Raw genomic sequence first — 12,471 nt, forward strand, 5'->3', positions numbered from 1 at the left:
ATACAGTATGGCTATTATATTATCTGTTTATAAATCAGGGGATAAAGTCTTAGCTTCTAGCTACGGCCCCGTCAGCCATATTGATCCATTGTGAAGGATGGGGTGAGGATGTTTTGGTTCTAGAGGTGAGACGTACATTGCCTGTATTGTGTGTGTGTGTGTGTGTGTGTGTGTGTGTGTGTGTGTGTGTGTGTGTGTGTGTGTGTGTGTGTGTGTGTGTGTGTGTGTGTGTGTGTGAAAAAGCAACTTTCTATTTTCCAACTTGACAAATCCCATAATGTGGGCGGAACACTACCAATAAATCCTCTCTGATTGGTCGAAACATCGTCAGTAAATCCCACTGTTTCGATAATATATCGTCATGTAAAGCCGTATTTATCCATCACTTTACAGAGCTTAACCAGGACTGTAAACTGTGTCCTGTATCTAGGGTATAACCTGTCTGCCCACTGCCTACCCACGCCCACTGCCCGCCCACGCCCACACGAACATACCCACAGTCATGCTAAACCAGGAAACAGAGAGTGGGTGGGGGGAAGAAAGAATGGGTGGGGGGTAAGACGGTGGAAATGGGGAGGGGGTGTAAGAGGGCGGGGGAGAGAGAAGAGGTTTGCTACTGCCGTCTTAAAGAAGCAGCGACTGCCACGAGTGTGGGTCATTCAACCAGACGCGTGTATCTTGAACGGTCGAGGTCCCTTACTCTCTTTTACTCTGTGCTGTTGTAGCTGCTTCTGCTGTTGATACTGCTGCTGCTGTTGCTCTTCACAGCACCTACACTAGTGCTGCTTCCAGCTACCTCACTTTACCTCACGCCAGAAAACACTTCCCAATCTCGCATGTTAAGATCGAGTGCTGAGACAAGCAGCAAGTGCTTGCTAGGACTAGCTACCAATTGCTTGTACCATAGTCGTGCAAGTGTCAGAAATCCTCCTGACTGCTGACACTCGTCAGGTTAGCACCTTCAGACTAGTCAGCTCTCCTCCAGGACCTTCACAACGCTAACATCCTCGCTCGATAAGGTAAGTGACTCATTTATTATGCCACAGTTTGGAAGAACCAATGCCACTTGCACGAGGCTATATTAAGACTGCAACTCATCGGTACATTAGTAATCAAGACTAATTTAATCCCTTATAATTGGATTAAAATATATTCTGTGTACATACAGTGAGAGATATATGATCTGAAGAAAACAAGTCGCAGTATCGTGGCTGAAAAATAAACATAACTAACCCATACTTTACCTAGGACCATTAACAAGGTAATACCGTAGTGACTCCTCTACTAGTCTGCTGTTTGTATCAACGTTGAACACACGTCATCCCTGTGTGTGAACGTTCACATTGTTCATATCAACGTTGAACACACGTCATCCCTGTGTGTGAACGTTCACACTGTTCATGTCAACGTTGAACACACGTCATCCCTGTGTGTGAACGTTCACACTGTTCATATCAACGTTGAACACACGTCATCCCTGTGTGTGAACGTTCACATTGTTCATATCAACGTTGAACACACGTCATCCCTGTGTGTGAACGTTCACACTGTTCATATCAACGTTGAACACACGTCATCCCTGTGTGTGAACGTTCACACTGTTCATGTCAACGTTGAACACACGTCATCCCTGTGTGTGAACGTTCACACTGTTCATATCAACGTTGAACACACGTCATCCCTGTGTGTGAACGTTCACACTGTTCATATCAACGTTGAACACACGTCATCCCTGTGTGTGAACGTTCACATTGTTCATATCAACGTTGAACACACGTCATCCCTGTGTGTGAACGTTCACACTGTTCATGTCAACGTTGAACACACGTCATCCCTGTGTGTGAACGTTCACATTGTTCATGAGATCGTAAGTGCGCGAAGTGGTAATACAAAACAAAGAATGTCAGTAAACTGAGAGGAAGAGGCTGTGATCACGACACAACTCAACAACAGAATCCAATCACATCAATTTAGATTTAGAAAGAATACAGTACTTCTAAAACTTAGAAATATTCTTTTATAATACACATCTTTATGGAACTTTTCATGTGATATTTTTTTTAAATATGTGAAATATTTAAAAAATATAAAAAATGCGCTAAATCGTTATTTTATCACTTATTAGCAATAGAGTTGGGTGGTTAAAATCTCTCACATGAATAATCAGAGCATTGGACTCTTGCCCGGCTCTAAATCTATTTCTATGTTGTTCTAACCTTATTATGGTCAAGCTGGAAGGAGACTTTAACCATTTAATTGATTTATAAAAGGCGAAGAAAATTGTATCAATCGGGTTTATGGTTTTGATTTTAATCAGATTCTTGGTTTAGAATTATGCAAATTAGATTCATTATAATTAATACAAATAGGTAAAAATTTAAGTTATGTTGGATAAGTCCTTGACCCTCTGCCCTGTATCATGATAATGAGACAGGTGAGGTGTTGGAGGCTCACCTTGAGGTGATACCTCACCCTTACAAGCCTTCTGCTGTTCTGTTACAGTTCCTTGATAATGTGAGAAATCACGAAAGCACTTGGAAGTTCATTAATTTTCCACAGTAGTTGTTCTGTATATTGTGATATCACCGGGTTAATGTGATCTTATTGCCCATATATATATATATATATATATATATATATATATATATATATATATATATATGTGTGTGTGTGTGTGTGTGTGTGTGTGTGTGTGTGTGTGTGTGTGTGTGTGTGTGTGTGTGTGTGTGTGTGTGTGTGTGTGTGTGTGTGTGTGTGTGCGTGTGTGTGTGTGTGTGTGTGTGTGTGTGTGTGTGTGTGTGTGTATGTGTGTGTGTGTGTGTGTGTGTGTGTGTGTGTGTGTGTGTGTGTGTGTGTGAAATCTGAAATGGAGGGTCACATGAAATGTGTCAGCCTGAGCTGGGAGATTTCAGTAGTGTCAACTTGAGCTGGGGGACTTCAGTAGTGTCAACTTGAGCTGGGAGACTTCAGTAGCGTCAACTTGAGCTGGGAGACTTCAGTAGCGTCAACTTGAGCTGGGAGACTTCAGTAGCGTCAACTTGAGCTGGGAGACTTCAGTAGGATAATGAATATATCGTCAAGTATTCCAGTAAAGAATTATCAGCTACGACAGCTTCCAGGGTCATGCACCAGGTCGTACGCATGAGGCCTGGCGTTGTTTACCTGCCAGCAGAAACAAGGTCACCAGCCAGCAGACACAAGGTCACCAGCCAGCAGACACAAGGTCACCAGCCAGCAGACACAAGGTCACCAGCCAGCAGAAATAAGGTCACCAGCCAGCAGAAATAAGGTCACCAGCCAGCAGAAACAAGGTCACCAGCCAGCAGACACAAGGTCACCAGCCAGCAGACACAAGGTCACCAGCCAGCAGAAACAAGGTCACCAGCCAGCAGACACAAGGTCACCAGCCAGCAGAAACAAGGTCACCAGCCAGCAGACACAAGGTCACCAGCCAGAAGACACAGGGTCGCCAGCCAGCAGACACAGGGTCACCAGCCAGCAGACACAGGGTCACCAGCCAGCAGACACAGGGTCACCTCATTTAGCCCATTATTACCGTGACCGTCACTAGGGTTAAAAAAAGTTATCAAAACAAGACCCTTTTACCAGTGACGTCACCGTTTGTTGACATTTTTACCAGTGACGTCACCGTTTGTTGACATTTTGACCAGTGACGTCACCGTTTGTTGACATTTTGATCAATGACGTCACCGATTGCTTAGTCTATCCCATGGGTTTTAGCGTTCATATTCGTGTCCAGTCACTGTTTGGGTTGAACAATAGTACCACTGAGTTGAACAATGGTACCACTGAGTTGAACAATGGTACCATTGAGCTGAACAATGGCACCATTGAGCTGAACAATAGTACCATTAAGTTGAACAATGGTACCATTGAGTTGAACAACAGTACTATTGAATTGAACAATAGTACCATTGAGTTGAACAATGGTACCATTGAGCTGAGCAATGGTACCATTGAGTTGAACAATGGTGCCATTAAGTTGAACAATCGTACTACTGAATTGAACAATACTACCATTGAGTTGAACAATGGTACCTTTGAGCTGAACAATGGTACCATTGAGCTGAACAATGGTACCATTGAGCTGAACAATGGTACCATTGAGCTGAACAATGGTACTATTGAGCTGAACAATGGTACTATTGAGCTGAACAATGGTACTATTGAGCTGAACAATGGTACCATTGAGCTGAACAATGGTACCATTGAGCTGAACAATGGTACTATTGAGCTGAACAATGGTACTATTGAGCTGAACAATGGTACCTTTGAGCTGAACAATGGTACTATTGAGCTGAACAATGGTACTATTGAGCTGAACAATGGTACTATTGAGCTGAACAATGGTACCTTTGAGCTGAACAATGGTACCATTGAGCTGAACAATGGTACCATTGAGCTGAACAATGGTACTATTGAGCTGAACAATGGTACAATCAGTTCATCCCTGGGCCAATTTGCCTCATAAATCTTAATAATCTTTTTAGACTAAAGAATTTTCTGTTTTCCGATATATTGAGTGAATAGTCGAAATATTATTATATATCTTTATGTATCTGTTGTGTACTTGCTTATATATGGTTGCTGGTGTCAAGTCACAGCTCCTGGCCCTTAGGAATTGTTCCATTTATCACTGTGTCTTATTTATTAGTTATTATTATTATTACTTTTATTATTATTATTATTATTATTATTATTATTATTATTATTATTATTATTATTATTATTAAATTTCACAAGAGGCTATAAACCCGCAAGGGGAATGGGGAATGAGGGGAAATCAGGGTTGATACAAGGGAGAATATCTCAAACACCCTGGATCAAGAGCCCCTCACAGGCATCAGAATAACTCAGAATTTAATTTGGTTTGTATTATATGTTTGGTTGTGGTCTGGGGTGAAAGTTGGGTTGTCGTGGTACATGTGACGACCGTAGTTCTCCCAGTTCGGTACCAGGTACCAGCAGGTAGTCAGGAGGGGTACTGACTGGCCCCCTGGCTCCTAATTTCATCATTGTTACGCCTAATAACTGCATGACGTTGTTAGGAAGGTAAGGAAAAGTCTGCTCACTCGGCCCGAGGACCTAACTACACTACCTACTGCTGCTGTTGTTGTTGTTGTTACTGAAGCAGCTGTTGCGGCTGTTACTGCTGCTGTTGTTGCTGCTGTTTGCTTTATAATGAAGTAGGCCGCAGCAGGCGCATGACTGCCACTCAGAGTGCACTGACCGGAAAAAGCATTTACAGTCATCACCTTAATGAGTTGTAACACTAGGTTGCCCTCTTCACCCAGCAGGAAGCAGATGCCTAAGGTGTTATTAATGTTATGGGTCGCATCTTGGCTCAAGGGTCTTAGAACCTTCAACCAAAAGAAGCCACTCTGGCGTTCTTGGGTTATTAAGCCATTAGGGTTAATCCTCTTGGGTTGATGTTCAGAATGAGGTCCTCAGGGAGTGACTAGAAGGATGTAGGAACGGTGAATCTCTCTCTCTCCTCTGATTCAGTTTTAATCATCTGTTTGTTTAAAGGTTAGAATGTGGTTATACTCTAGAGACTGATACTAGATGGAACTAGAAGTTAACATTGTCTCCTTAGTGCTAGACAGCTAGTTTTGTTGGAGACAGTGAGGGTAGTGTGAGTAATGGTGTAAACAGTGATGGTGTAAACAGTGATGGTGTAAACAGTGATGGTGTAGACAGTGATGATGTAGACAGTGATGATGTAGACAGTGATGATGTAGACAGTGATGATGTAGACAGTGATTTTTTCAATAAGAAGAAACATCCACAACATTATATTTAGATACGAAAAGCTATCTGAGAGAGCGAGGAAAACAGACTGTTGGTGGATAGGAAAAGGAGGGAGGGAGAGAGAGAGAGTAGGAAAGCAGTGGACCAGCAGGTCCTGGTCAGTAGGCCAAGTTCTGACCAGTTCTGTGTGGGTCCCGTTCCTGTGTACACACTTGGTCAAGCTTCGCGCATTCATTCGTGTGACTTGTTTCTGTGTCCGAACTGTCTACCCGGCGTCCCCTCATGATTTTGTTCAGCCACTAGTGTTTAATGCAGCTCTTCTTTGGTCAACACCTGTGTTCTGTGAGCTTAATGTTTAGTCAGCACCTGTGTTCTGTGAGCTTAATGTTTGGTCAACACCTGAGTCATCACGAGTGGAAGAGGTTGGGCCAGACACAACACGTTTTTGTGGATAAGAGTAAACTAACAGCAGTATGTCTCTCTTTCTCTCCCTCTCTCTCTCTCTCTCTCTGTCTCTCTCTCTCTCTCTCTCTCTCTCTCTCTCTCTCTCTCTCTCTCTCTCTCTCTCTCTCTCTCTCTCTCTCTCTCTCTCTCTCTCTCTCTCTCTCTATCTCTCTCTCTCTCTCTCTCCACATTATATATATGCACTGTGTTAAAATACACTTGACTTCTCTCGTAACACTGAGGATAAGTTCCTTAAAATCATCATTTTATTGTGAATGCTTCTTAAGTGGAGTGAAGAACATACCTAGAGTCTGGGGTTACGTTTTCCACACTCCCAAAAACACCCAAAATAAATTTGATCCTAATTTTCACTCTAACAGACGTTGTTGACACAGAGGAGAGTTGAGAGGGTTGATGTGTATCTTCTTCTCTGAGTTGAATGTAGCGAAGCCTGGCAATTCAAAAGTTTGTATTCATATAAACATCATGACCGTCTCCCACCGAGGCAGGGTGACCCGAAAAGAAGAAATACCTTTACCGTCATTCATTCAATCCCTGTCTTTCCAGAAGTGTGCTGACACCACAGTTCAGACAGACCTCTGCACAGCGACACACTTTCCACATTTCTTTATAAAAATGCACCAAACATTTAAAACCTCAACGAACCAATACTAAACAATGGTATTACAAAGGTAAATGCATTTGATAAAGCCAAATCAAAAGAAAATATTAATACACAGTTGCTGGAGGCACCGTTGGTTATGACATCAATATTTTACCATGTGTCGAAACGTTGATGGTCTAAGACGGAAATTTTTTCTCATCAATCGTGGTTGTTACAGTCAAGATCACCACTACAACCACCACAACAACTTTGTCGTGGTTGTTACAGTGCATACTAGCACAGTGTACTAGCACAGTGTACTAGTACAGTGTACTAGCACAGTGTACTAGCACAGTGTACTAGTACAGGGAACTAGCACAGTGTACTAGCACAGTGTACTAGCACAGGGAACTAGCACAGTGTACTAGCACAGTGTACTAGCACAGGGAATTAGTACAGTGTACTAGCACAGTGTACTAGCACAGTGTACTAGTACATGGAACTAGTACAGTGTACTAGCACAGTGTACTAGCACAGTGTACTAGTACAGGGAACTAGTACAGTGTACTAGCAGTGTACTAGCACAGTGTACTAGTAGAGCACTAGCACAGTGTACTAGCACAGTGTACTAGTACAGTACTAGTACAGTGTACAAGCACAGTGTACTAGCACAGTGTACTAGTAGAGTACTAGTACAGTGTACTAGCACAGTGTACTAGCACAGTGTACTAGTAGAGTACTAGTACAGTGTACTAGCACAGTGTACTAGCACAGTGTACTAGCACAGTGTACTAGTACAGTACTAGTACAGTGTACAAGCACAGTGTACTAGCACAGTGTACTAGTACAGTACTAGTACAGTGTACAAGCACAGTGTACTAGCACAGTGTACTAGTAGAGTACTAGTACAGTGTACTAGCACAGTGTACTAGCACAGTGTACTAGTACAGTACTAGTACAGTGTACTAGCACAGTGTACTAGTACAGTGTACTAATACGGTGAACTAGAACAGTGTACTAGCACAGTGTACTAGTACAGTGTACTAGTACAGTACTAGCACAGTGTACTAGCACAGTATACTAGCACAGTACTAACACAGTGTACTAGTACAGTGTACTAGCACAGTATGCTAGCACAGTATATTAGCACAAAACTAGTACAGTGTACTAGCACAGTGTACTAACACAGTGTACTAGCACAGTATACTAGAACAGTGTACTAGCACAGTGTAGTAGCACAGTATACTAGCAGTGTATACTAGCACAGTATACTAGCACAGTGTACTAGTACAGTGTACTAGCACAGTGTACTAGTACAGTGTACTAGTAAGTATACTAGCACAGTGTACCAGGACAGTATACAAGCACAGTGTATACTAGCACAGTATACTAGCACAGTGTACTAGCACAGTATACTAGCACAGTGTACTAGCACAGTGTACTAGCACAGTGTATACTAGCACAGTATACTAGCACAGTGTACTAGCACAGTATACTAGCACAGCGTATACTAGCACAGTATACTAGCACAGTGTACTAGTACAATGTATTAGCAGAGTATGCTAGCACAGTATACTAGCACAGTATACTAGTACATTGTATACTAGCACAGTATACTAGCAGAGTGTACTAGCACAATGTACTAGCACAGTGTACTAGCACAGTATACTAGCACAGAAAGAGTAGACACATCATTAATGACACAAGAATGTGTAATTACAGTTCAATTAAGATAATCTACGGTTCTGGGTTAAGATCCTTAGTTAATAACCCGAGTTGTTGTAGTGAGTTGTAGACAGTGAAGTGTTGTTGTAGTGAGTTGTAGACAGTGAAGTGTTGTTGTAGTGAGTTGTAGACAGTGAAGTGTTGTTGTAGTGAGTTGTAGACATTGAAGTGTTGTTGTAGTGAGTTGTAGACATTGAAGTGTTGTTGTAGTGAGTTGTAGACATTGAAGTGTTGTTGTAGTGAGTTGTAGACAGTGAAGTGTTGTTGTAGTGAGTTGTAGACATTGAAGTGTTGTTGTAGTGAGTTGTAGACATTGAAGTGTTGTTGTAGTGAGTTGTAGACAGTGAAGTGTTGTTGTAGTGAGTTGTAGACATTGAAGTGTTGTTGTAGTGAGTTGTAGACATTGAAGTGTTGTTGTAGTGAGTTGTAGACATTGAAGTGTTGTTGTAGTGAGTTGTAGACAGTGAAGTGTTGTGAGCAGTGTTGCTACAGACGAATATTCTCTTCAGACTTTTCATGAAGAATTTATAACCTGGTCATGAGCTATGTAGAGTTTGGAAAATCTTTGTTAGGTCGTGCAAAGTTTGCAGTGGTCGGGTCTCAGCTCCTGGCCCCGTCTCTCAACTTGCTACTTGGCGGATTCACACCCATACTTGAGTGTGTGTACTGTACTCACCTATTTGTGGTTTCAGGGGATCGATTCACAGCTCCTGGCTCCGCCTCTTCACTGGTCGCTACTAGGTCCACTCCCTCCATACTCTAAGAGCCTTGCCATACCTTTCCTTAAAGCTATGTATGGATCTTGCCTCCACTACTTCACTCTCCAGTGTATGATTGCGTGTACGCATGTACGTGCACGTACACACAGTAAGGGCAAGGAGACGCACACAGATCTCCGTGTGTCTCCCACAGAAGTCTCCCACAATTACATCGCTCATCATTTTTGCTAGGTTTTCTGTTTGTGGCGTCAAATGTAAGTAATAGTCGCCTACGATAGTCATGGTCTGTTGAGACTACTAGCAGCTGCCGCCTACGTTCTCTGAGTTCCCACGCCTATCATCCTGGTAGGAGAGAGTAAGGTTCAGGTTCTATCATCCTGGTAGGAGAGAGTAAGGTTCAGGTTCTATCATCCTGGTAGGAGAAACTAAGGTTCAGGTTCTATCATCCTGGTAGGAGAAACTAAGGTCCAGGTTCTATCATCCTGGTAGGAGAAACTAAGGTCCAGGTTCTATCATCCTGGTAGGAGAAACTAAGGTTCAGGTTCTATCATCCTGGTAGGAGAAACTAAGGTCCAGGTTCTATCATCCTGGTAGGAGAAACTAAGGTTCAGGTTCTATCATCCTGGTAGGAGAAACTAAGGTCCAGGTTCTATCATCCTGGTAGGAGAAACTAAGGTTCAGGTTCTATCATCCTGGTAGGAGAGAGTAAGGTTCAGGTTCTATCATCCTAGTAGGAGAAACTAAGGTCCAGGTTCTATCATCCTGGTGGGAGAAACTAAGGTCCAGGTTCTATCATCCTGGTGGGAGAAACTAAGGTTCAGGTTCTATCATCCTGGTAGGAGAAACTAAGGTTCAGGTTCTATCATCCTGGTAGGAGAAACTAAGGTTCAGGTTCTATCATCCTGGTAGGAGAAACTAAGGTTCAGGTTCTATCATCCTGGTAGGAGAAACTAAGGTTCAGGTTCTATCATCCTGGTAGGAGAAACTAAGGTTCAGGTTCTATCATCCTGGTAGGAGAAACTAAGGTTCAGGTTCTATCATCCTGGTAGGAGAAACTAAGGTCCAGGTTCTATCATCCTGGTGGGAGAAACTAAGGTTCAGGTTCTATCATCCTGGTAGGAGAAACTAAGGTTCAGGTTCTATCATCCTGGTAGGAGAAACTAAGGTTCAGGTTCTATCATCCTGGTAGGAGAAACTAAGGTTCAGGTTCTATCATCCTGGTAGGAGAAACTAAGGTCCAGGTTCTATCATCCTGGTAGGAGAAACTAAGGTTCAGGTTCTATCATCCTGGTATTTGCTGCCATCTTTAAACGTCCTCAAGACCGCTGTTACAGGATAAACAGTCTAGCAGGCAGGTATAATTATCTTCGTCTTGTTTCAAACCTAATTGCCTGCCATTGCGCAGGTGCTGCATCATCCTTACGGATTTAGCGCTTCCCCCGTGAATGTAATAATAATCTACCAAGAATTTGACCAGAAAAAACAATAGTAATAAAAGAACAGATGATTCTTGTGCCAGAAGTGTATGAGACATCTTCAGTTGTAGCCCGAGTTATGGACGTGGAACTGGTAAGATATATGTACATCAGTTAGGTAAGCTTCTTCAGGTGAGTACCTAGCTGTTATACATGTGTATTACTTATCAACTTGTTTGTATTGTGTACCAGTGTTAGAATCAGGTGGTACCGGTGGTACTGCGCCTCATAACTCCTAGTCGATCTGTTTTGCTTAATTCTTGCGTGATTTCTCAAAGAACTTCTGAAGATAGCTTCAAGAAGATAGCTTCAAGAAGATAGCTTCAAGAAGATAGCTTCAAGAAGATAGCTTCAAGAAGATAGCTTCAAGAAGATAGCTTCAAGAAGATAGCTTTGTGGCGCCAACAGTGACGGTGAAAACATCGTTGAGGGCAGTGCCACTATTGGAACCTTGAGAGATCTGTATTTTGTAATGTTCGTAAATGGTGACTTACCAGAATACGTCATGATATTGATGTTTGCAAATAGTAGGCGTAAGTTATGCAAAGTTGGATATAAATGTGCATGTGGCTTTTAAATGAGAACTGGGACGCGTCACACAACAGGACGGAAGTAACGCAAACTTGAAAACTTACTAGACTACCTCTAGTATACGTCTAATGTTGTAAAGAGGTTTACTCACTGGGTTTTCCAGTTGAAGGCGTCACTCACTGGTCTGCTAAATGGTTGTCTTCACTCGTCCAGCAGAGAAAGGGAATCACTCGCAGAGTTTTACTGGGAAACAGTGTGAACTCTGTAAACATCCCCCTCCCCCCTCCCCCCTCCCCCCTCCCCGCAAAAAAGTTACGGATTCTTCAGTGTAAACTGACATGATTGATGGAGTCTGGAATCCACACAGCGGGCAGCACAACAGCAAGACAGTGAGAACTTAGCCGCTTTAAAACTCTCCGGACAGTTTTAGAACCCGTTAAAACCAGCCTTAAAAGTCCCAGCATACCTCCATGGAACACCTGTATTGATATTGTCTGCATCTGTCGGCATTGTTCCTTCCCACCACCGTCTACATCTGTCAATACAGGAGGCCCCGCTTATACAGCAGGTTAGGTTCAACTGCCTCCCAGCATGCATAAGGGGGATTACCAATAGACCCCTGGCTGTCTTCAGGAAGGCGCTGGACAGGCACCTAAAGTCAGTACCTGACCAGCCAGGCTGTGGTTCGTACGTCGTTTGCGTGCGGCCAACAGTAACAGCCTGGTTGATCAGACCCTCATCCACCACGAGGCCTGGTCTCAGACTGGGGCACTGGGGCGTTGACCCCCAAAACCCTCTTCAAGTATATTCCAGGTTCCTGGCAACTGCTGTAAAACAAAAATCGCTGTAAAGTGAAACAGTCTTTATTCACTTTTAAATGCATATAAAAGCCTAATATGTTTAATTATTATATATTAAGTGAGCAATAGAGATAGGCCTAAAAAATGTATATACAGTACACATATTACTTACCTTAAATTATTATCGACCTTAGCTTATAGTGAATGGTGAATATATTTGTAGCAGGAAGTCTTGAAAACCGCTGTAATAGTGAAACGCTGTAAAGCTAAGCGCTGTAAAGCGGGACAGTGTCCTTGGTATGATCATTTAGATAGAGTACCACAAGGGAGCTGCTGCTCCCTTATTGTAACGTCAGCTTAAACTAATAAACATCCCTGGATGCCAGACACAAACAGATGGC

At 42.7% G+C, this 12,471-nt stretch overlaps 1 protein-coding gene across 2 annotated transcripts in view; it reads left to right on the plus strand.

Moving 5' to 3' along the window:
- Nucleotides 1-737: 737 nt before the first annotated feature.
- Np (serine protease notopleural) overlaps nucleotides 738-12,471 on the plus strand; it is a 98,662-nt gene continuing 86,928 nt past the window's right edge. For both annotated transcript variants that reach the window (XM_053797119.2, XM_053797116.2), the window contains exon 1: nucleotides 738-1,019. The gene's annotated coding sequence lies outside the window, so the exon portion shown is untranslated. The remainder of the gene's footprint in view (nucleotides 1,020-12,471) is intronic.

Source organism: Cherax quadricarinatus, chromosome 79 (assembly GCF_038502225.1).
Source record: "Cherax quadricarinatus isolate ZL_2023a chromosome 79, ASM3850222v1, whole genome shotgun sequence".
Lineage (NCBI taxonomy): Eukaryota > Metazoa > Arthropoda > Malacostraca > Decapoda > Parastacidae > Cherax > Cherax quadricarinatus.